Below are 26254 nucleotides of genomic sequence, written 5' to 3'. Positions count from 1 at the left end.
TAGTTGATAGAATGTTGTAGATAAGGCACATATAGCAAATATGCAATGAGAATGTGATATTCATATGAAATAAAAGCATTCAGTTGTATAAATAAAATGATGAGGAATGAATGTCAATAAGTAGACTCAAAGATTAACATAAATATTTGTAAAAATTGCCCTATCAGCTAGATTTCTTATTGCAAAATAAAAAGAGGTTCTCAGAAGATGACTGAAGTTCTTCTAGGGTGATATATCATGATGGAATGGTAATTACACACTGTATGCCACATCATGCAGAAGACAGAATTTATTTGACAATTCTAAATAAATGCATAGCCACTATCATATACCTTTGTAACATCATGTTCAGAACTTCAAAACATTTTTTTATGAAAGCAATTCCTATAGATAGTTTGAAAATTCTCTCTGAGTTCTAAATGTCAGTAACCACAGTTCCTTGTCATTCTCATTTTATCCTTTTCCAAACAGTATCTAAAGAGTGGTTTAATGACAATTATTTTGACTACTCGCATTGCAATTATGTTTGCAATATTGACAAATTATGCTACTTTGTCATAAGTACTTTAAATAATTACAGTGCTTGTCAGATATCTCTAAATCAGATTATTTCATGCGAAAGCAAACTTAGTGTATCCATACTCAAATCATGTTATATTCCGTCCTTGATATGACATCACATCACTTTGGTTGACAGATGATAACATTCCAGATAAAGAAGCCTATTTTATCAGAGGATTATGCCTGTCATGGTATAGTAGATTTAGTGTCACTCACTAGCAACGAGCAACATTCTATTTGCAAGTTTGGGGAGGTAGGGATAAGGCTAAATGACAGAATATTACAAACAGTTTGCATCCTTCAGTACCTAAATGTCGATGGGCATGTGAGTTTTTTACATTTTAAAATTTTCCATTTGAGTTTCTAAGCCACCACTTGAAAGATGAGGTGTATGTCTGTGATAGAAATATTTCCACCTATCTTTTATGGTTATTAAACTAGCTTATAAATTGGAGAAAACACTTGTCACTTCTTGTCAGTGCTATGATAGCAAAAAGACACTTCTTTTTAAAGAAGTAGGATTCATATTTCCCAACAAGAGAGTATATATAATGCTAGCATATAATGACTATCAAGATATTCAATATTTATAATACTATCAATGCAGTCTTGACATATGTATATGCATCGGAAAATACAAAAGCTGTAGATGTTATATGTATATCTTAGAATGGTTTCTCCATACTACCTGTAAGGTACAAATACGCAAATCAAATTTAACAAATTTAACATATCCAAAATCAAATTTCATATCTTCCTTCGCTGCCAATAAAAGTTCCACCTACAGCCTTTTCCTATTTCAATTAATGTTTAATTAATGGTAACTCTTTCTCACTCCCTGCATCATCCTATCCATTAACAAATTATTTTGGGTTTATGATCTCTCTCTCTCTCTCTCAATATATGCTAACCTATGCCTCTTATATATTGAGAGAGAGATTATATATATATATATATATATATATAATATATATATATTGTATGTTTAAATAGCTTCTCTTATTTCAACTTCCACTACTATAACCATGTCTTAATTGGTTTGAGCTGCTGTAACAAAACACCATAAACTGGATTGTGTATAAACAACAGAAACTTACTTCTTATTGTTCTGGAGACTGAGAATTCCAAGCACAAGCCACCACAAGATTCAGTCTCTGGTAAAGGCCTACTTTCTTTTCCATAGTGGCACCTTCTTGCTGTGTCTTCACATGGTGGAAGGGGTGAGCTAGCTCTCTGAGATCTCTTTTATAAGGATATCATTTTTATTCATAAGGACTCCTTCCTCATGGTTTAATCACCTCCCAAAGGCCCCACCTCCTAATATCATCACATTAGTAATTAACTTTTAAGGTATACATTTGGGAAGCATAAACACTCAGACAATAGAACACCATGATTCGAGACCATCATTCTTGATTGACATATAGCCTATTAGCTGATCTATTTACTCCCACCCTTGCCCAATCCCCACCTCTACCTACATATACAGTCTAGCATTCACAGGGCAAAAAAAGAGATCCAATTACTTCTAAGTCAGATCTCATCATTACTATGGCTCTCAATCTCACTTAGCCTGTAAATGGATATTCTTACAATGACTTAAAAACTAGAAAAATCTCTTTCCTTACTTCTCTGATGTCATATCCCACAACTCTTTTCCTTTATTCTATTTGCTCTAGCTATAGCCTTCCTTGATGTTCTTCAATATAAGTCTCCTCAATTTTGGGCCTTTGCATTTTTTATTATTCATTCTGTAATGCCAAGATAAAATTAACATTTACCTTTTTAAATTATGCCTAATAAAAAGAGAGATGCTTCATGTTAATTTGTTTTTGTAGTTGGGTATACCTAGAATCATGTCACAGAAACTAGAGTGAAGCTTCTTAAGTTACCAGAGAACAGTTTACACCTTGGTGAACAGTTCCGCAGATTTATAATTCATGCAAAAACATGGCTATGCTATACTGTAATACAGAGTAGAGCATTAAAATGCATAAACTTTGGGTACATTGAGTACCTTCATGGAGTATACCTATGAATCATATTTAGAAATTAATTGTAGAGAGGTTGTTAATTCAAAATAATTTAATTAGAAAAGTTAAATTAATGGAAGACTTTTGAGTGTACATATGTATGAGAGAGGAGAAAGTGTCTATTGTAATTATTTAACCTTTGAGAATGATGACTTTTATAAAATCTATAGGGGATAAGGCATAGTATATACATAAGAAATAAAAAACCTTGTTCTTTTAATTTCTTAGATTTTCAAAATACTAATATCTATTTAGACATGGCTGCTTTTGTTAGATGAATGAACCAGTATGCTTTAAAATCAATGTCCTAAGTATTATTAGGAATCTACAGAGTTGGTTACCCTTAATTAGGAAATTTATGTAGGAGCATCATAAGAAACATGTTGTATGTTCTTCAGGTGGTTTTTTTTTTTTTTTTTTTTTTTGCATTTTTCACCAAACACAATCCAGAAAGAAATTAAATATAGAAAATAAATCAAGAATCAATCTTTATTTAAAATAAGTAAAAAAAAAACTGTTTAAGTCCTTTAGATAAATGCTTGTGGGAGATAATCCAACTTATTATTTAATATGAGGAATAGCTCTCATATTTCACATAGGTACTTTTTTTCAAGAGTTAGTTTAGAAAGTAAAAAGAAATTTAAAATTTTCTTTTGTATGGAATTCTCTTTTTAAAACATTAAAAATATTAAAGCCTGGAGCTAAATAATTGAACTAGGTATAGTAACATTTGCATTTTCAAAGAAGGCTCTTTCTCACCAGTGCTTGTTAACGAACACCAGGCACAGTTAAATAGACACTGGCATTTCTTCCATGCTGTTAAAAACAACTTTGTTGAGTATATTTGAAAGTGTATTTTCTTAATAACTCCTATTGTACAGTGCATGGCCTCCTACTGCATGATAATGACAATCTTCAAGGTTGTAATACTTCAAGTCCTATTAAAGATGACTGCACTATTTGTTGGCATATAATTACATTTTTTTCTACTTCAAAGTGTTTATTCTTGTGGTTTATTCAGTATAAGGCTGTTAAGTCAATCTCCACAGCTTTAAATATTATGAGACTGTGTTTTACTTCTACAAAAGAAGACCATAAAAGGCATAGGTTAGCATAAAATACCTGAAGGTCAAAAGAAAATTTTAGTTAGAACTATAAGACATCAAAACCTAGGGCCTAAGCTTAACCTAGTCTGTGTTAAACTACTATTTAAATATGATTTGAATATATCATTCATACATTTTAGTAGCTGAATAATATCTTTTTCATACACTTAAAGTATAATTTTGTGTGAGCCAAAGCTATAGTAGTAGCTTACTTTTTCAAAAACTGCCAATTTGAACAACTAAGGAACACAGAATTTTATTTTAACTGAATTATAAAAGGTTTTAGATAACTGCTGATTCGTTTATTTAAAAATAAACCACTTTAAACTTTATATGGAACCAAAAGAGAGCCCGCATAGCCAAGTCAATTCTAAGCAAAACGAAAAAAGCTAGAGGCATCACGCTACCTCACTTCAAACTATACTACAAAACTATAGTAATCAAATCAGCATGGCACTGGTACTAAATAAGAAATATACACAATTGGAACACAACAGAGTCATTGGAGACAACGCCACACATCTACAACCATCTGATCTTCGACAAACCTGACAAAAACAAGCAATGGGGAAAGGATTCCTTGTTTAATAAATGGTGTTGGGAAAACTGGCTAGCCATGTGCTGAAAGCAGAAGCTGGACCCCTTTCTGACAGCTTACACTAAAATTAACTCCAGATGGATTAAAGATTTAAACTTAAGAACTAACACCATATGAACCCTAGAAGAAAATCTAGGTGAAACCATTCAGGACATAGGCATAGGCAAAGACTTCATTACTAAAACACCAAAAGCACTGACAACAAAAGCCAAAGTAGACAAATGGGATCTAATTAAACTCCAGAGCTTCTGTACAGCAAAAGAAACAATCATTTGAGTGAACTGCAACCAACAGAATGGGAAAAAATTTTTGCCATCTACCCATCTGACAAAGGGCTAATATCCAGAATCTACAAAGAACTAAAACAGATTTACACGAAAAAAAAAAACCATTCAAAAGTGGGCCAAGGATATGAACAGACACTTTCCAAAAGAAGATATATATGAGGCCACCAAACATGAAAAAATGCTTATCATCACTGGCCATTAGAGAAATGCAAATCAAAACCACATTGAGATACCATCTCACACCAGTTAGAATGGCGATCATTAAAATATCTGGAGATAACAGATGCTGGAGAGGATGTGGAGAAATAGGAACACTTTTACACTGTTGGTGGGAGTGTAAATTGTAGAAGACAGTGTGAAAATTCCTCAACTACCTAGAAACAGAAATTCCATTCATCCCAGCAATCCCATTACTGGGTATATATCCAAAGGATTGTAAGTTGTTCTATTATAAAGACACATGCACACATATGTTCACTGTGGCACTGTTTGCAATAGCAAAGACCTGGAACCAACCCAAAAGCCAATCAACGATAGGCTGGGGGAGGAAAATGTGGCACATGTACACCATGGAATACTATGCAGCCATAAAAGACGATGCGTTCATGGCCTTTGTAGGGACATGGAAGAATCTGGGAACCATCATTCTCAGTAAACTGACACAAGAACAGAAAATCAAACACCGCATGTTCTCACTCATAGGTGGGTATTGAACAATGAGAACACATGGACACAGGGAGGGGAGCATCACACACTGGGGTCTGTTGTGGGGGACTAGGGGAGGGACAGCAGGGGGTAGGGAGTTGGGGAGGGATAACATGGGAATAAATGCCACATAGAGGTGATGGGGATGGAGGCAGCAAACCACATTGCCATGTATGTACCTATGCAACAATCCTGCATATTCTGCACATGTACCCCAGAACCTGAAGTGCAATAAATAAATATATATACATATATATATATAAATGACAGATATACAGAATAAATAAATAAAATAATTCATTTAAAACTAGATTTATAAAATCTTCTGAAAGAAACTACACCAAAAGCAAACCTCAGACTCTTTCCAAGAATTAATATTTTATTTTACTACAGAGCTTTGCTTTCTTCGAATTTAGAAGACTATTTGTTCCCTCTGGTTATAGTTTCTTGGAGCAGAAGTAATGTATTCTTGCATACACAATTAGTTATTTATGATGATTTACATGCTTATTATGGCCATGCTAGCTTATTTGCAAAAAAAAAAAACAGTCTGAACTAATAGTGGTGGGATTCTATTCTCACTGGACATGATCAAAAATCATTATTAGCTGCCTAGACTTTTGTAAGATCATTACAGACTTATCAATATTTTCTTATAATATTTTCTATTAATCTGAAGGATAAAGTATTGATGTTTTCTCCTATTGTTTAAAGTTTAACCTTGAAACATCATTTTTATTTTTTCACTTAGAAATGAAGAAAATATTTATGGGAATCATTAATTTAATCTGGTATGCATTTATAAGCCATGGATAAAGATCAACTATCCCCTTATGTCTATAGCAGACGGGAAATTAGCATATTCATTAATTGTATTTCTCCTTCCATTTATATTCCCAAAGTAATTATACTAATTTGACTTAATTATGCATAGTATATTCATTTGTGCCAGCAACAGGACAAAAAGATGCATTTAAATAAAATACCATATATATATTTAAATATAATACTGTAGATATTATATACATGAAACAAAACCAATAGAAGACATATATTTTTATATATGTATAACATATACTATATATAATATATATAAAGTATATATAAAATATACTCAACATACATATATAAGCTTCAGATTCTTTCTTAATAAATCTGAATAAGTTCTAAGATTTATTATAGGAATTGGCTTACATGATTGTGGGGCTATCTTAGAAAATCCAGTATCCATTAATCAGGCAGTCAGTGACAATCATGTAAGCCAATTCCTATAATAAATCTCACTCTTTCTCTCATTCTTACTCACTTTCTCTGTCTGTCTTTCTTTCTTTCTTTCTCTCTCTCTTAGTCTCTGCAAAGCCTTGTCCTTGTTTTTAAGGAATTTCAATAGAATTAATCAGATCCACCTAGATTATCCAGAGCGATCTATTTTACTTAAAGTCAACTAATTAGGGACTTTACATCGGCAAAATAATTTCACAGCAGCATCTAAATTAATGTTTGATTGAATAAATGGGAAATGTAGCCGAACCAGGGTGAAATGTTAAAACATATATAAAAATCTGTTACCATTTTAAAATATCGCCATAATTAAGGCTTTTTAAATGTAAAATATTCCACAAAGTACCCAGAGAATACATTCTTTCCCACCCTGAGTCACAGTACAAATAACTCCCCCAACAAAGGAAGAAGATAAATATAGTTAAAGGATTCAGTGATAAAACATTAAGTAAGAAATGGCATATCAAAATACACAAAGGAAAATTTGATTTTCAGTTGTGATAACTCAGTTTGAGTTAGAAAAAAACACTCTGCAGAAAACAATTAGAAAAGCTGTACAAAATATTTTAATATATTTTTAAGATATGAATGAGCTACTAAGGCATCAATAATATTAAAATCCAATATTTAGAAACAAAGGGAAAATTTGAATGATATGCAAGGCATTTCACTTTTCTTTTCTTCTCAGTGCATGAATCAATCATTACCAGATTTCTATAGGCTGAAAACCCATCATAATTTTTATCAGGTTCATAAAGCTGCAAAAGACAACTGGAATTCAAGGCCCAGCCAAAAGAAGAGTCTCTTTTAACCACCCCAGGCTTTCATTGTATGCTTTTGAGGGCTACACTCTAAGTAAAGGAAGAACTGAGTACAGAAAAGACCTTTCAATAAATTAAAGCCAGCTGTTAATCAGATCAGTCACTTAATGTATAGATGTGAGATGCCCATATTCTAACTGGAAGAAAAGCTCACATAAATCCTCTTTGAGTGAAGACTAGAATTCTAATTCTTCAAATATCTCTATAGTATTTCATATACAATGTCAGGCATGTAATAAAAGGAACATACATACTGAGATATAAAACCAGGCAACCAATATCAATAAAAAATTATGTGACAGAAATAGATGTAAAGAAGCTATAGATGTTGAGATTATCAGACACAAACATTAAAATAACTGTTAACAATATGAGTGGTATTAGTCAGGGTTCTCTAGAGGGACAGAACTAATAGAATATGTGTGTGTGTGTGTATGTGTGTGTGTGTATGAGTTTATTAAGTGTTAATATACATGATCACAGGGTCTCACAACAGGCTTTCTGCAAGCTGAGGAGAGAGGAGAGCCAGACTAAGTCCCAAAACTAAAGAACTTGGAGTCCAGTGTTCCAGGGCAGGAAGCACTCAGCACAGCAGAAAAATGTAGGCTGAGAGATTATGCCAGTCTCTCATTTTCACATTTTTCTGCCTGCTTTATATTTGCTGGCAGCTGATTAGATGGTTAATGATACTTAAATGTTGATATGAAGTCAAAAAATTTTGTGTCACATAGTAAAGGAAAAAGTAAATAAAATGAAGATATTATCTTAGTATAAGTGGATAGATGTACAAACATGCTTTTAACAAAAGGAAGAAATACTCATGACAATTCCAATCCCCTTTTCTGCAGCTGGTCACATGGTCATTTTAGCTGGTATTGATGACTACCTTCTTCTATTACCCATTCTGAATTCCCTTTGCATTCAGCAAGCACCTCAGCAGGTTGTGCTTTTATTCTGGGTTGAGTGACCCAAACCTTCATTCCTAAAGGATCTGACCCAAACCTTCATTCCTGAAGGATCAGAGCCAGCCCTGCCTGGATTGGGCTGTTGTAGTTTCCCATTAACCTTAATCACAGGGCATGGTAATACTAAGAGATGCCCTAATAGATCTCCTGTATTCCATGCATACACTTCCTTACCTCTGTTGTGAAGTAGTAGACTTTCATCTTGTAGTCCAGGTCAATCACTCCAGCCAACACTGTAATTCCCTTCTTAGCCTTGTTGTGTCTCCTGGTGGCAGAGTTCCTCCCTCTGGAACTAAGACCTGTAGGACAGCAGAATGTAATGTCACAGGAACAGGAAGCAAAAATTTTGCCAGTGGTTCACTAGGGGTTATGGTAAGTGGTGCCCCTTCCACTTCCACTTCTTGAATCCTGGACCTCTGAATCCTAGCTATGGAAGAAACAGTACCATATATTGGATGCTGATTCAGAGCATACATGGCCTTCTGGAGAACTTTGCACCAGCTCTGCAAAGTACTGTTGCCTAATTGGCATTGTAACTGTGACTTCAAAAGGCCATTCTACTGTTCTATTCATACAGCTACTTCAGGATGATGGGGAATATGGTAAGACCAGTGAATTCTATGAGCATGGGCCCTCTGCCACACTTCTTTAGATGTAAAGTTAGTGACTTGGTCAAAGACAATGTTGTGTGGAATAGCATGATGGTGGATAAGGCATTCCATGAGTCCACAGATGGTAGTCTTGGCAGAACCATTGCACGCAGGATACACAAACCCATATCCAGTGTTTATTCCAGTGAGGACAAATCTCTTCCCTTTCCATGACAGAAGAGGTCCAATATAGTCAACCTGGCACCAGTTAGCTGGCTAATTACCCCGAGGAATGGTGCCATATCGAGGGCTCAGTGTTAGTCTCTGCTGCTGGAAAATTGGGCACTCTGCAGTAACTGTAACCAAATCAGCCTTAGTGAGTGGAAGTACATGTTGCTGAACCCATGAGTAATCTCCATCCCCGTCACCATGGCCACTTTCTTCATGGGCCTATTGGGCAATAACAGGGATGACTGACTGGGTAAAGAGGATGAGTACTATCTATAGAATCAGTCATCCTATCCACTTGATTATTAAAATCCTCTTCGGCTGAGGTCACCTGTTGGTGAGCACTCACATGGGATACAAATATCTTCTTATTTTATTTTTTTATGTTTTTTTTTTTAATATGGAATGCTTCACAAATTTGTGTGTCATCCTTCTGTAGGGGCCATGCTAATCTTCTCTGTATCATTCCAATTTTAGTATATGTGCTGCCGAAGTGAGCACAGGATACAAATATCTTCGTGGTTTTTGAACACACAGACAGGTCCATCCTCCTATCTCTTCTCCAAGTTTCTTTGTCACCAATTTTCTACTTTTGAGTGGTGCTTGCATTTATTGTGCCAAACAATCTGTAAACCTGTCCCTAGTCTTTTCTTCCTTTGTCAACCGATTGTAGGAAACTCCCCATGAGGCCATTGGTGCAGGCTGGTAAAGACAAGTCAGGGTGGCAGGAGTAGAGACCATTGGCTTTTGAGACACTTCTTCATATAACTTACTTGTGCCTTCAGGATATGCTCAGGCCTGATTACGGATACACTACTTCCATTTGATGATGAAATGCTGCTATGCATGACCCACTTTATGGTTAGATGGGTCAGAAAGCACCCAGTTCATGATAGGCAGTTCAGGTTGCATGGTAACTTGATGACATATAGTCAAACGTTGAGTTTCCACCAAAGTCCAGTACCAGGCCAAGAGCTGTCTCCCAAAAGACAGTAGTTAGTTATGTGCAGAAGATGGCAGGGCCTTGCTCCAAAATCCTAGAGGCATCTGCTGTGATTCACCTGTGGGGGCCTGCCAAAGGCTCCAAAGACCATTCCTGTCTGACACTGACACTTGAAGCACCAATGGATCTGCTTCAGATGTCACTGTCATATCAGATTATTCTTGTAGCCACTTCGCATCTACTGTTCATTACGGTAGCTACGCCCACAATGCCTTTGACTACTGAGTGCTGTCACCTCAGGAAATAATTATTCCCACTGTATTTAAATTTTATAGTTGTATGATTGCAGTTCCCACAGTTATATCTGATATAAAGAGAAAGGCAATTACAGGGATCTTCAAAGTTGCAGGTGCTGCCCTCACATATCTATTTCACAAAGCTTTGGTCAAGGGTATGTCTTCTGGACCCTCTCAGCAGGGATGAGTAGGTCTAAAGTGATTAACCTACTCCACCAACCCAATTTTCCTAAGCCTTTGTATCCCTTCCTCTACTTTAAAACAAGGGAGATCAGGCATTTCCAGCTCACTAACAGTGGGCCATCTTTTAATCCATATTTCAGCTAACCAAGCAAATAAACTATTAAAACCTTTTTTACCTCCCAGAACTGCAACATTAAAAACAGAGTCCCTACTTAGTGAGCCCAAATCCATAAACTCAGCCTTATCCAATTCTATGTTCCTTCCATTATTATCCCACATCCTTAATATCTATTTCCATGCCTGTTCTCCAGTTTTCTGCTTGTATAAATTAGAAAACTTCAGCAGTTCTTTTTAACTGTAGCGCTCCTCCTCATGGGTGACACTGTCAATCTCACTTCTAGCGGTCCATTGGGACTTTAGCCTAGTTATAGGCCTAGAAGCAAACAGGGCTGCTGGGGATGGCTCCTGAGGAGAGTCAATATTATCTTTCCTGGCAACTGCCTTTAGGGAGGCCATCACCGTTGTCTCAGGCAGTGCATGGTTTATCTCTTCAGGCAAAGGTGGAAAGGCTGATGGCAGCTTGGGTCGGGGAGGGAATGTTGCTGCTAATGGGGATGGGAATTTTTTCTTCTGGCAAAAAAGGTTCTTCAGAGTTTGCTAACTCAGTGTCTGCAGCTTTATCAGGGTCCTCCCACATATCCCCATTCCAAGTTTCAGGGGTCCCACTCTCTCTTAATCAATACCCTCACTTTAACAATAGGCATCTGGTGAGGCTGTGCATGCATCTTTCATCACAGGTCAGCCACTGGCATGATAAGAGCTTGTGTTTGTTATTTCACAGTTTCATCCCTTACTCTATAGGAGATAAGATTCTTATTCACCACAGTCTTAGCAGATTTGAGGTGCAGTATCTGCTTCTGAAGCTGGGAGACAGAATTCCTGACTTCATCATTTTCTTTCATCATTTTGTCACTGAACTTTGGGGCAACCATCAAGCTTCATTATGTTTCTTTGTTTTCCACATGTGCTGAAAGGTAACATGTATAGAGTCACTAAACACTTTCTCTCACAAGCGGTGAATCAGGAGTGTCAAATGCATTTATTTTGCAAAACTCTCTAAACAGTTCACGCCGAGGACTATCAGTGTTATCCATACTATTAGAAGTAGATTCTTTAGCATTTTTGGGTATAATCCTATTAAGCAGCCAACTCCAGAAACCCCAAAACCAATGAAAGAATTGCATCTTTAATATTCTGTTCCTTTAGAATCTCTCCCCCTACCAAAATCTGTATTAGTCAGAGTTCTCTAGAGGAAAAGAACTAATAGGATATATATATAGTATAAGATTCAGCCTTATCCAACACTGTGTTCTTTCCAACATTATCCCATACAATATACACACACATACACACACACACACACACCCCTATACATATGTATATATATATATATATATGTACACACACACATATATATGGATATATAGAGAGGATATATATATATATCATACATATAAAGGGGAGATATATATATGAGATATATAAATATATATGATATATATACATATATAAAGGTGAGTTTATTAAATATTAAATCACACAGTGACAAGGTCCCACCATAGACAGTCTGCAAGCTGAGGAGCAAGGAAAGCCAGTCCAAGTCCCAAAACTGAAGAACTTGCAGTCCAGTGTTTCAGGGCAGGAAGCATCCAACACAGGAGAAAGATGTAGGGTAGGAGGCTAGGACAGTCTCTCCTTTTCATGTTTTTCTGCCTGTTTTATATTTGTTAGCTGCTGATTAGATAGTTCCCATCCAATTAAGGGTGAGTCTGCCTTTCCCAGACCACTAACTTAAATGTTAATCTCCTTTGGCAACTTCCTCACAGACACACCCAGGATTAATACTTTGTACCCATTAATCCTCTTAAGTTGACACTCAGTATTAACCATCACAATGAGTAAGATAAGAATTTTTGCCTAGAATAAGAATTTGTAAATAAGAATCATATGGAGTCTTCCAGTTTCTGATCCAGTATATAAAATGATTCAAAGTTGCCATTTTATTCTAACAAGACCAAAGCTGAACACACTGAAAAAAAAACAGCAAAACAAAACTATTTTTAGGCACATAAGAGAAGTGAAATCACATGGCAAACCACTGTTTCCAAAATTGGACAGATATATGGGCATATATGAAGAATGATGATATACAGAGCAGAAACCTCTGTGGGAACCAGATAGGTAATCCTGAACTGAAATTGAATAAGTAATGGAGAAATATTGTAAATTCATTACAATAAATATCAGAAAAAAAACTTCCATGTGCTTCTTTCAATGGGAGGAGAAATGAATGATTTGGAAATATACCAGAATATTCTGTTATTCTTAAAAATGTTTGCCTCAGGATGAGCTATTTTAAAAGAGCTTAAAACACTAGAAGTTTATCAGAACCTAACCAACCTGGGAGAAATGTAATTCCCAACTCAGAGCCCTTCTAGCCATTCTATTCCACCTAAGGCTAAGAAGAACTGGTAGAATTTATAGTCAAAGTTCACACCCAAACTGAAACTTAATCATAGGACTCCAGAATGCTTCCTTTGCCCTCGCTCCTTACTACTATTTTACAAAAAGCTTATTTACAGAAGTTCATTTTATTATTATTCATTTTATTATTGTTTTTAGTAGAAACAGGTTACCACAACGTTGCCCAGGCTGATTTCATACTCCTAGGTTCACGTAATTCTCCTGCCTTGACATTCCAAAGTGCTGGGATTATTGGCATCAGACACCATGACTGGCCGGTAGTTCATTTTTCCCAATCCACCATGAACCACATTTTAACAAAAAATTACAAATCATACTAAAATGTAAAAACAAACAAACAAAAAACAGTTTGAAAAAATGGAAAAAGCCATCAAGACCAGAGTTGGATATGGCAGTGTAATTACCTGAATAAGCCCTCATGAATAGGATTCAAGAATTCATAGGATTCAAGAATAAGCCCTTACATGAGGTTTCAGAGAGACCACCTACCTCTTTCATCATATGAGGTTAAGACAAGAAGAAAGTCACATACAAGACCAGAAAGGATGCCTTCATTAGTCACTACATCTACCAGCAGCTTGATCATGGGCTTCTAAGCCCCTAGAACTGTAAGAAATAAATGCCTGTAGTTTAGAAGGTATCAGTTTATGGTATTTTGTTATAGCAGTCCAAGTATACTGAGATAATTAGTAATGTTGAGAATGTTGAAAGGTTCAACCCAGAAACTTATAATAATTTACCATTAACATGGTAAAAGCTTTAATGAAAAAGGTAGACAACACATAAGATCAAATGGATATGTAAGCAGAGAGATGGAAATTTTAAGGGATAGCTAAAAGGAAATGACAGAGATTAAGATTAAAAAACACTGTAACAAAAGGAACAATTAAAAAAAAAAACATGTAACAGATGTAATATGAGAACACCAAAAGGAAAATAAAGAAACAGAGAGGACATGTTTTTTAAAAATGGCCAAGAACTCATTAAAAGTGAGGAAAGAAATGAACATACAGATTCAAGAAATTCAACTAAAATAAATCAAGAGAGAACCATAGGAAAACATATTATAATTAGCATATCTAAAATCAAAAATAAAGAAATAACTGCACAAGCAGCAAGAGAAAAGTGATTTAACACATATAAGGGAGCTTCTGTTATCAGTGGATTTCTCTGGAGAAATATTGCAGCCCAGAAGGGTGATAATATTTTCAAACTGCTGAAGAAAAAGTAAAATCCTCAACAAAGAATTTTGTATCTGACCAAACTATCCCAGAAATGAGTAAGACATTATTAGATAAGTAAAAGCTAAGGAATACATCACCGGGAGGCCTGTTCTACACACACACACACACACACACACACACACACACACACTAAAAGGTGTCTTTCAAGTTGAAATGCAAGAACAATAGACAGTAACATAAAGTTTTTCAAAAACTGTTTACCACCAGTAAAGGTAAATATGTGGATAAATATATTAAAACACACTATTGTAATTTTGGTGCATAGAATGTAAATGCCACAGGCAAAAATAATGATATATCTATGTCAATGACTGTACAATATATAAAGACATAAGTTAAGACGAAAACAACATAAACTGAGGGTAACATCAAGGTTGTAAAGGAGTAGAACTTTTGTATTGAATTGAAGTTAAATTCTTGCCAATTTAAAATAGAATGCTATAATTTTAGGATGCCTTATGCCATTTTATAGTAACCATGATGTAATTATTTATAAAATATGTACAGAAGAAAATGAGCAGAGAATCAAATCACATAAATAAAAAATTTTTACAAACACAAAAGAAGTCAATAATATTGGATAGGAAAAACAAAAAGGCTACAAATATACAGAAAGCAATTAACAACATTACAACAGTAAGTCCTTCCTTATTAAGAAATACTTCACAAGTAAATAGATTAAATTCCCTAATCAAAAGACAGACTGGCTGAGTGGATTAAAAAATCAAGATCCACCTATATGCTGTGATCAAGAAACTCACTTTAGATTTAAGGACACATAGGCTGTACATGAAATAAGAAAAAAAGATGTTCCATAAAAATAATAAACAAGAGAAAGCAGGAATGGCTATACAAATAGTAGACAAATAGACTAATCCAAAACAGTTACAAGAAACAGAAAAGGACATTACATAATGCTAAAAGGGTCAATTAACCAAGATATAGGAATTACAAATATTTATGCACCAAAGATCAGTTTCAAGTGCATGAAGCAATCTTTTATAGAATTGAAGTGAGAAATAAAAAACAGCATAATAATAGTGGAAATCAATACCTCACTTTCAATAAGAGATAGAAAAGCCAGATAGTTCCTATGGTACCAAAAAGTGCCTGCATAGCCAAGACAATCCTTAGCAAAAAGAACAAAGCTGCAGGTATCATGCTATCTGACTTCAAACTATACTACAAGCCTACGGTAATCAAAACAGCGTGATACTGGTGCCAAAACAGAGATGTAGACCAATGAAACAGAACAGAAGCCTCGGAAGTAAAGCCACACATCTACAACCATCCAATCTTTTACAAACTGGACAAAAACAAGCAATGGGAAAGGATTCCCTGTTTAATAAATGGTGTTCAGAAAACTGGCTAGCCTTAGGCAGAAAACTGAAACTAGGACCCATTCTCTACACCTTATACAAAAATTAATTCATGATAGATTAAAGACTTAAACATAAGACCTAAAACCTTAAAAACCCTAGAAGAGACCATTCCTTACACCTTATACAAAAATTAATTCATGATAGATTAAAGACTTAAACATAAGACCTAAAAACCTTAAAAACCCTAGAAGAAAACCTAGGCAGCACCATTCAGGACATAGGCATAGGCAAAGACTTCATGACTAAAACACCAAAAGCAAAGGTAACAAAAACCAAAATTGAAAAATGGGATCTAATTAAACTAAAGAGCTCCTGCACAGCAAAATAAACTATAATCAGAGTGAACAGGTAACATACAGAATGGGAGAACATTTTTGCATTGTATTCATCTGCCAAAGGGTTAATATCCAGAATCTACAAAGAACGTTAGCATATTTACATTTAAAAAAAGAAACAACCCCATCTAAAAGTGGACAAAGGATATGAACAGACACTTCTTAAAATAAGACATTTATATGGCCAAAAAACACATGAAAAAAAGCTCATCATCACTGGTCATTAGAGAAATGCAAATCAAAACCACAATGACATACCATCTCATGCCAGTTAGGATGGCGATATTAAAAAGTCAAAAAACAACAAATGCTGGAGTGGATGTGGAGAAATAGGAATGCTTTTACACTGTTGGTAGGACTGTAAATTAGTTCAACCATTGTGGAAGACAGTGTGGCTATACCTGAAGGATCTAGAAGCAGAAATACTATCTGATTCAGCAATCCCATTACTGGGTATATATACAAAGAATTATAAATCATTCAAGTATAAAAACACATGCACACTTATGTTTAATGTGACACTGTTCACAATACCAAATACTTGAAACCAACCCAAATGATCATCGATGATAGACTGGATAAAGAAAATGTGGCACATATACACCGTGGAATACTCTGCAGCTATAAAAAGGATGAGTTCACGTCATTTGCAGAGACATGGAAGAAGCTGGAAACCACCATTCTCAGCAAACTAACACAAGAACAGAAAACAAAACACTGCATGTTCTCACTCCTAAGTGGAAGTTGAACAATGAGAACACATGGACACAAGGAGAGGAACAACACACATGGGGCCTGTTGAGGGGTGGGGATCTAGGGGAGGGATAGCATTAGGAGAAATACTTCATGCAGATGATGTGTTGATGGGTGCAGCAAACCACCATAGTATGTATATATCTATGCCATAAACCAGCGTGTTCTACACATGTACCCAGAACTTAAAGTTTAAGAAAAAAAAGGTAGTACCTAGTAAGACATTTTACATTAAAATTACAATGATATGTTTTTCAGGAATTGAAGTGATTCAATTTTTTGATATTCAAACACAAAATGGTAAATTTTCATTTACTATAGCACAATTCAAGTATTCTTTTAAATTTAAATTTAGTCTACTAGAACATAATAGTGACTTTACATGAACTTTTAAAAGACGGCTGTTATACAAAAGTATGACTCTATTACTCTAAATTGCCTAGAATAAGTGGAAAAAACAAATGACAGTGGACAAAAGCCTTTATGAGTGAGTCAACACATAAAAGCTTGCACATCAGTAATGAGGCATTTCTAAGTAACATCCCAAAAGTATTTAAACTCATGTAAACAAGGCTATCTGTATTCCTTTAGGGAGAAAATGTACTACCAAAGATAAAGTATATTCAAATGCTTGTGCTTCAAACCATGTATTACTTGAATAGCTAACAAAACCAAAAAGGGATTACCTGTTTAATAACTGAAAGATATTATTTATTTTTGAAATTAAAGATGCTTTTTGAAACCAAAATAAACAAAAAAAGAAATTAGTACACAAATCAAGAAGTTATTTGAAACTAATGAGAACAAAGTTACAATGCACCAAAATTTCTGAGACACAATTAAGGAAGTGCTAGGAGAAGAATTTATAGCACTAAATGCCCACATCAAAAAGTTAATAAAGGATCAATTTAATAATCTAACATCACAACTAAAAGAATTAGAGAACCAAGAGAAAACCATTGCCAAAGCTAATATAAGACAAGAAATAACCAAAATCAGAGCTGAAAAGAGACAGAGACACCAAAAACTATTCAAAAAAATCAATAAATTGAGGAGCCGATTTTTTTGAAAAATATAATAAAATAAATATACCACTAGCTAGACTAATAAGGAAAAAATATTTAATTAATTAAACACAATCAGCAATGAAAAGGAGACTATTACTGCCGACCTACAGAAATACAAATGAACGTCACAGACAATTATAAATACTTCTATGCACACAGACTAAAAGATCTAGAAGAAATGGATAAATTCCTGGACACATGCACCCTATCAAGTCTGAAACAGAAAAAAGAAATTCAATCCCCTAACAGACTAATAAGGAGCTCTGAAATTGTTGTAGTAATAAATAGCCTATGAATCAAAGAAAGCCAATGATCAGACAGATTCACAGCTGAATTCTATCAGATGTACAAAAAAGGCTGGTGCCATTCCTGCTAAAACTATTACCAAAAAAAATGAGGAGGAATAACTCCTCCACGACTCATTCTATGAAGCCAACATCATCCTGATACTAAAACTTGGCAGAAACCCAACAAAGAAGAAAATATAATGCCAATATCCTTGATGAATATTGATATAAAAATCCTCAAAATAAAATACTGGCAAATCCATCAATACCTTAAAAAGATTCTTTACCACAATCAAGTCGGCTTTATCCCTGGGGTGCAAAGCGGGTTCAATGTACACAAATTAATAAATGTGATTCATCACATAAACATAACTAAAGACAAAAATCACGATTATATCAATAGGTGCAAAAAAGGCTTTTGATAAAATTCAACACCACTTCATGTTAAAAATTCTCAATAACCTTGGTACTAAAAGAACATATGTTACAAGAGCCATCTATGACACACTCAGAGTCAACTTTATACTGAAAGGGCAAAAACTGGAAATATTTTTCTTGAAAACTGGCACAACACAAATATGCTCTCTCTCACCAATCTTTTTCAACAGAGTATTGGAAGTCTTTGTCAGAGAAATAAAGAATAACGAAATAGGAAGAGAGAAAGTCAAACTATCCCTGTTTGCAGATGACATAATTCTATATTTAGAAAACATGATAGTCCCATCCCAAAAGCTCCTAAAACTGAGAAGCAATTTTAGCAAAGTCTCAGGATATAAAATCAATGTAAAAAAGTTACTAGCATTCCTATATAGCAACAACAGTCAAGCTGGGTGTCAAATCAGGAACAGAATCCCATTCAAAATGGCCACACAAAAAATAAAGTATCTAGCAATTCAGCTAACAAAAAAGGTGAAAGATCTCTACTAGAAGAACTAGAAAACGCTGCTTCTGGGAGGCAGAGGTTGCAGTGAGCTGAATTGAGCCAAACCTGGGTGACAGAGTAAGACTCCATCTCAAAAAATAAAAATAAAAAAGGAATTCAGGGATGACTCAAACAAATGGAAAAACATCCCAGGCTCATGGATAGGAGGAATCAATATCATTAAAATGGCTATACTGATGAAAGCAATGTATATATTCAATGCTATTCCTATTAAACTACCATTGGTATTTGTCACAGAACTAGAAAAATCTATTTTCAAATTCATATGGAACAAACAAAACAAACAAACAAAAAAAAAACAAAAACAGAAATGTCCAAATACCCAAGGCAATTCCAAGCAAAAAGAACAAAGCTGGAGGCATCCCACTACTCACCTTCAAGCTATACTACAGGGCTACTTTAACCAAAATAGCGAAGTATAGGTACAGAAACAGACACATAAAAAATGGAACAGAATAGAAAACCCACAAATAAGGTCATGCAGCTACAACTATCTGATCTTCAACAAAGCTGACAAAAACAAGCATTGGGGAATGGACTTCCTATTAAATAAATGGTGTTGGGATAACCGGCTATTCATATTCAGATGACTGAAACTGAATCACTTTTGAAGCTGAATACCGTTTTTACATCATATACAAAAAGCAAATTAAAATGAATTAAATACTTAAATGTTCAACCAAAACTGTAAAAATTCTGAAAGACAACCTGTGCATTATCATTCTTGACATAGAAACAGGCGAAGGTTTCATGACAAAGATGCCAAAAGCAATTGCAACAAAAGTAAAACTTGGCAAATAGGATCTAATTAAACTAACGAGCTTCTGCATAGCAAAACATCCTACCAACAATGTAAACAGACATTTTACAGAATGGGTGGACATTTTTGCAAAGTGTTTATTTGACAAAGATATTTTATTGAGTATCTGTAAGGAACTCAAACTAATTTACAATTAAAAAAACTATTAAAAATTTGGCAAAGGACATGAACAGACACTTTTAAAAAGAAAACATTCATGTGGACAATAATCATATTTTTAGGAAGCTCACTATCACTAATCGTTAGAAAAATGCAAATCAAATACACAAGGAGATATAATGACACATTAGTCAGACTGTCTAAGAAACACAGATGTTGTGAAAGTTGTATAAAATGAACATTTATACACTATTGGTGGGAGTATTGATTAATTTAACCATTGTGGAAGATAGTGTGGTAATTTCACAAATACCTGTAAACAAAACTACCATTTGACCCAGCATTCCCATTATTAGGTATATACTCAAGGGAATTTAAATTGTTCTATCATAAAGACACACACATTCATAGGTTCACTGCAGCACTATTTACAATAGCAAAGCCATGAAATCAACCTAAAGGCCCACCACTTGTAGGCTGGATAAAAAAAAAATGCGGTGCATATATACCATGTAATACTATGCAACCATAAAAGAAGAAAAAGACTGAAATCATGTCCTCTGCAGAAACATGCATACTGCTAGAGGCCATTATCCTTAGCAAACTAATGCAGGAATGGAAAACTAAATACTACATATTCCCACTTATAAGTGGAATATAAATGTTATGGATACACAGAGGGGAACAGTAGAAACTGTGGCCTACCAGAGGGTGGAGAGTGGGAGGAGAGTGAGGATTAGGAAAAATAAGTAATGGATACTAGGCTTAATACCTGGGTGTTGAAATAATCTATATAACAAACCCCATAACATAAATTTACTTTTATAACAAACTTGAGTATGTACTTTTAAAGTTAACCATAAAATAGAAATTAAAATTGGTTTTCTTACTGATACTTTTTTCACAATTAAAATAATATGTGCCAATTTAAAAAAGAAAGAAAATAAAGAAAAGTCAATGAGTAATAACTGATTTTTTTTCAAAAATCAAGACTATTTACAATCCTCAGCTTGATTAACTAACAAAAAAGAAGATTCAACTGACTAAAATCAGAAATGAAAGAAGGGACATTAAAACTGATAGCACAGAATTAAAAAAACATTATAAAAGATAATATGAACACTTGTTCACCAACAAATTTGATAACAGGGAAGAAATTGATAGAAACACACATCTTATCAATACAGAATTATAAAGTAACAAAAATGAACAGACCAAAATGAGTAAAGAGAAATACTGAAAAATTTCTAAGAACATTGAAGAAGAGTTAAAACACGAAAGACACTATTACATATAATAATAACATATAATGCATATTACATTATATATTATATATATGACAGACCAATATTCCCAATGAATATTAGTGCAAAACCCTCAACAAAATACTAATAAACTAAATTCAACAGCACATTTAAAGTAAAAGGCACCTGACCAAGTGAGATTTATTTCTAGGATGTAATGATGGTTCAACATACGAAAATCAGTGTGATATATTACATTAACAAAATAAAGGGAAAAATGACATTATTATATTTGTTATTGCAGAAAAAAGATTAATTAGAATTCAATGTACTTTTATAATTAAAAAACTAAATAGAGAATAGAAAGAAACTACCTCAACATAATGAAAGGCCATTTATGAAAAATTCGTAGCTAACATTATACACAATGGCGAAACAACAAAAGCTTTTCTTCTAAGATCAGGCATGAGGCAGAGATGCTCACTCTTGCCACTTCTATTCAACATAGTATTGGAAATCCTATTCAGAGAAATTAAGTCAATAAAAATACAGTAAAAGCTTTCTGAATTGGAAAGAAGTAAAATTATCTCCGCTAACAGATTACATGGTTTTATATACAGAAAACCCTAAAAAATTCCAGAAAAATTAAAAGTTACAAATTCAACAGTTACAAGATTGTAAAATCAAAACACATAAGTCAGTTGCATTTCTATACACTATCAATGAACAACCTGAAAAGTAAATAACAATTCCATTTATAATAACATCACTAATAATAAAATACTTGACTAAACCTAAAAAGTTAAAAAAAAAAGCACATACACTAAAAGCTATAAAGCATTGCTAAAAGAAATTAAGAAAAAGAAAGAAAGAAATGGAAAGACATCTTGTATTCACTGTTTGGAAGAATTAATGTTGTTAAGGTATCCATACTACCTCTGATGGTTAATGTAAGGTGTCAACTTAACTGGATTGAGGGGTGCCTAGATGACTGGAGAAACATTGTTTCTAAGTATGTCTGTAAGAATTTCTCAGAAGAGATTTACATGTGAGTCAGTGAACTGTGATAAAAGATGAAGACCTGACCTCAGTATGGGTGGGTACCATCCAATCAGCTGCCAACTCAGCTAGAAAAATGCAAGTAGAAGGCAGAGACATTCAGCTTGCTGAGCTTCCCACCTCTCGTCTCCCTCTTTCTCTCTCTCTTTCTCTCTCTCTCTCTCTCTCTCTCTCTCTCTCTCTCTCTCTCTCTCTCTCTCTGTGTGTGTGTGTGTGTGTGTGTGTGTGTCTTTATCTCTCTCCTCTTTTCCCTAGGAGGACACTTTTTCTCCTTTTGCCGTTGGATATGAGACTCCAGTTTCTTCAGCCTTTGGACTCCAGGCCTTGCACCAAAGGCCTCTCAGTGACAGCAAAAAAACATGAACTCATCCTTTCCTATGGCTATACAATATTCCATGGTGTATATGTGCCACATATTTTATTCAGTTTATCATTGATGAGCATTTGGGTTGGTTCCAAGTCTTTGCTATTGTGAACACTGCTGCAATAAACATACGTGTGCATGTGTCTTTAAATTAGAATGATTTATAACCCTTTGAGTATATACTCAGTAACGGGATTGCTGGGTCAAATGGTATTTCTGGATCTAGATCCTTGAGGAATCCCCATACTGTTTTTCACAATGATTGAACTAATTTACCCTCCCACCAACAGTGTAAAAGCATTCCTATTTCTCCACATCCTCTTCATCATCTGCTCTTTCCTGACTTTTTAACTGGCATGAGATGGTATCCTATTGTGGTTTTGATTTGTATTTCTCTAATGACCAATGATGAGCTTTGTTTTTCATGTGTTTGTCGGCCATATAAATGTCTTCTTTTGAGATGTGTCTGTTTATATCTTTGGTCTGCTTTTTTAAAAAAAATATTTATTTATTTATTTTTGGCTTTTTAAAATTGTATTTTAGGTTCTGGGGTACATGTACAGATCATGCAGGATTGTTGCATAGGTACATACATGGCAAGGTGGTTTGCTGCCTTCATCTCCCCCATCACCTATATCTGGTATTTCTTCCCTCATTATCCCTCCCCACCCCCCACTGTCCCTCCCCTAGCCCACCACAACTGACTGCAGTATGTGATGCTCCCCTCTCTGTGTCCTTGTGCCCACTTTTCAATGGGGTTGTTTGCTTTTCTTATAAATTTGTTTACGTTCTTTGTAGATTCTGGATATTAGCCCTTTGTCAAATGAAGAGATTGCAATAATTTTCTTCGATTCTGTAGGTTGTCTGTTCACGCTGATGATAGTTTATTTTGCTGTGCAGAAACTCTTCAGTTTAATTAGATCCCATTTGTCAATTTTGGCTTTGTAGCCATTGCTTTTGGTGTTTTAATCATTAAGTCTTTGCCCGTGCATATGTCCTGAGTGGCATTGCTTAGGGTTTCTTTTAGGGTTTTATGGTTTTAGGTCTTATGTTTAAGTCTTTGATCTGTCTCGAGTTAATTTTTATATTAAGGTGTAAGGAAGTGGTTCAGTTTTAGTTTTCTGCATATGGCTAGCCAGTCTCCTGTATGAGGTGCCTGTGGACCCCTGCTGGGAGTTGTCTCCCAGGCAGGAGGCACAGGGGTCAGGGACCCACGTGAGGAAGCAGTCTGTCCCCTAGCAGAGCTAGAGTGCTGTGCTGGGAGATCCGCTTCTCTCTAGAGCCAGCAGGCAGGAACATTTAAGACTGCTAAAAGCTGCGCCCAAAGCCGCCTCTTCTCTGTGGTGCTCTGTCCCAGGGAGATGGGAATTTTATCCATAAGCCACTGCCTGGTGCTGTTGCCTTTCTTTCTGAGATGCCCTGCCCAGAGAGGAGGAATCTAGAGAGGCTGTCTGGCTACAGTGGCTTTGCTGAGCTACAGTGGGCTCTGCCCAGCTTATATTTCCTGGCATCTTTCTTTACACTGTGAGGGGAAAATCACCTACTCAAGCCTCAGTAATGGCAGACGCCCCTCCCTACACCAAGCTCAAGCCTCCCAGGTTGACTTAAGACTGCTGTAGTGGCAGGGAGAATTTCAAGCCAGTGGATCTTAGCTTGCTGTGCTCTGTGGGATGGGAGACACTGAGGTAAACCACTTGGCTCCCTGGTTCGGCCCCCTTTCCAGGGTAGTGAATGATTCTGTCTCACTGGCATTCCAGGTGTCACTGGAGTCTGAAACAAAACAAAACAAAAAAAACTCCTGCAGCTATCTTGGTGTCTGCCCAAATGGCCGCCCAGTTTTGTGGTTGAAACCCAGAGCTCTGGTGGTGTAGGCACCCAAGGAAATCTTCTGGTCTGCTGCTGGTTGCAAAGACCATGGGAAAAGCATAGTTTCTGGGCCAGAATGCACAGTTCTCCAAGGCACAGTCCGTCATGGATTCCTTTGGCTAGTGGAGGAAGTTTCCTGACTCCTTGCACTTCCTGGGTGAGACAACACCCCACCCTGCTTTGGCTTGCCCTCCAAGGGCTACACTCACTGTCTAACCAGTCCCAGTGAGATGAGTCAGGTACTTCAGTTGGAAATGCAAAAATCACCTGCCTTCTGCATCAATCTCACTGGGAGCTGCAGACTGGAACTGTTTCTATATTTGGCCATTTTGCCAGTCACCAGCCAAAATGATTATTTTTAGAAAAGAACAAGGTTAGAGGACTCACTTTTTTTGATTTCCTGAAACATATTACAAAGTTTCAGAAATCAAAATAGAATGGCATTGGCATAAAGACAGATCAATGTGTTAATGGAGTAAAATAGAAAACCTAGTATTGGGCTTTCATGTATATGATCAAATAATCTTTAACATGAGTGCTAAGACAATTCAATGGGGGAAAGGACATAATCTTCAGCAAATGGTGCTGGGAAAAATGAATATCCACATTCAGAAGAATGAAATCAGACTCTTGTCTTATACCATGTACAAAAATTAATTCAAAATGGATTAAATAACTAAATGTAAGACCTAAAACTGTAAGACTCTTAGAAGAAAACTAGGGGCACAGCTTCAACATTAGACTTGGCAATGATATCTTGGACATGACACTAAAAGCACAGGCAGCAAATGCAAAAAAAAAATACAGACTACTTTAAACTTACAAACTTTAAGCCATCACAGTTGCCTTATCTTGAAACCAATACAGTGAAATGACAACATAAGAAATGGGAGAAAATAGTTTCAAATCATATATCTGATAAGGAGTTAATATTTAGAATACATAATGAATGCACACAATTCAACCACAAAAATCAAATAACTCAATTTTAAAAATAGACAAGAGATGTTAATAAATGATTCTGCAAAGATGATTTATAAATCAGCAAGCATATGTAAAGATGCTTTATATCACTAATCATCAGAGAAATATAAACCAAAACCACAATGAGATATGACCTCACATATATTAGGATGGTTATTATTTTAAAAACACAGAAAACAGCAAGTGTTGGCAAAGATGTGAGGAAATAAGAATGTTTGTGCAGTGTTGGAAAGATTGTAAAATTGTGCAAATGTTATCAAAAACAGTAGAAAGGGCCCACAGAAAAAGTAAAAATTGAACTATTTTGTAATCCTGCAATCCCTCTTCTGAATATGAACCCAAAATAACTGAAGGCAAGTCCTCAAAGAGATAGTTACACCCCTATGTTCATTGCAGCACTATTTATAATAGCCAAGATTTGGAATCACTGAAAATGTCTATTGATAGATGGATATTCACACAATGAAATATTATTCAGTTAAAAAGGAAAAAAATTCACATGATATATTATGGATTAACCTTGAGCACATTATATTAAACGGTGTAAGACAGTCACAACAAGAAAATACTATATGATTCTACTTATATGAGGTATCTAGAGCAGTGAAATTTATAGACACAAAAAGTAGAATGATTACCATAGACTGGAAGGAGATAGAAAATAGG

General features: G+C 35.2%; 1 long non-coding RNA gene and 1 other non-coding gene across 2 annotated transcripts in view; both read right to left on the bottom strand.

The window, feature by feature from the left end:
- LOC128930653 (uncharacterized) overlaps positions 1-26254 on the bottom strand; it is a 111790-nt gene that overhangs the window by 29517 nt on the left and 56019 nt on the right. The window contains exon 2 of the long non-coding RNA XR_008478917.2: positions 8532-8656. This is a non-coding gene — a long non-coding RNA (uncharacterized LOC128930653). The remainder of the gene's footprint in view (positions 1-8531; positions 8657-26254) is intronic.
- Positions 9570-9676, bottom strand: LOC118150734 (U6 spliceosomal RNA). Its single transcript, XR_004738886.1, has one exon. It is a non-coding gene; the product is annotated as a U6 spliceosomal RNA (small nuclear RNA).

Source organism: Callithrix jacchus, chromosome X, assembly GCF_049354715.1.
Source record: "Callithrix jacchus isolate 240 chromosome X, calJac240_pri, whole genome shotgun sequence".
Lineage (NCBI taxonomy): Eukaryota > Metazoa > Chordata > Mammalia > Primates > Cebidae > Callithrix > Callithrix jacchus.
Note: the sequence above shows the minus strand (reverse complement) of the source record. Positions and strands in the feature narration are given on the sequence as shown.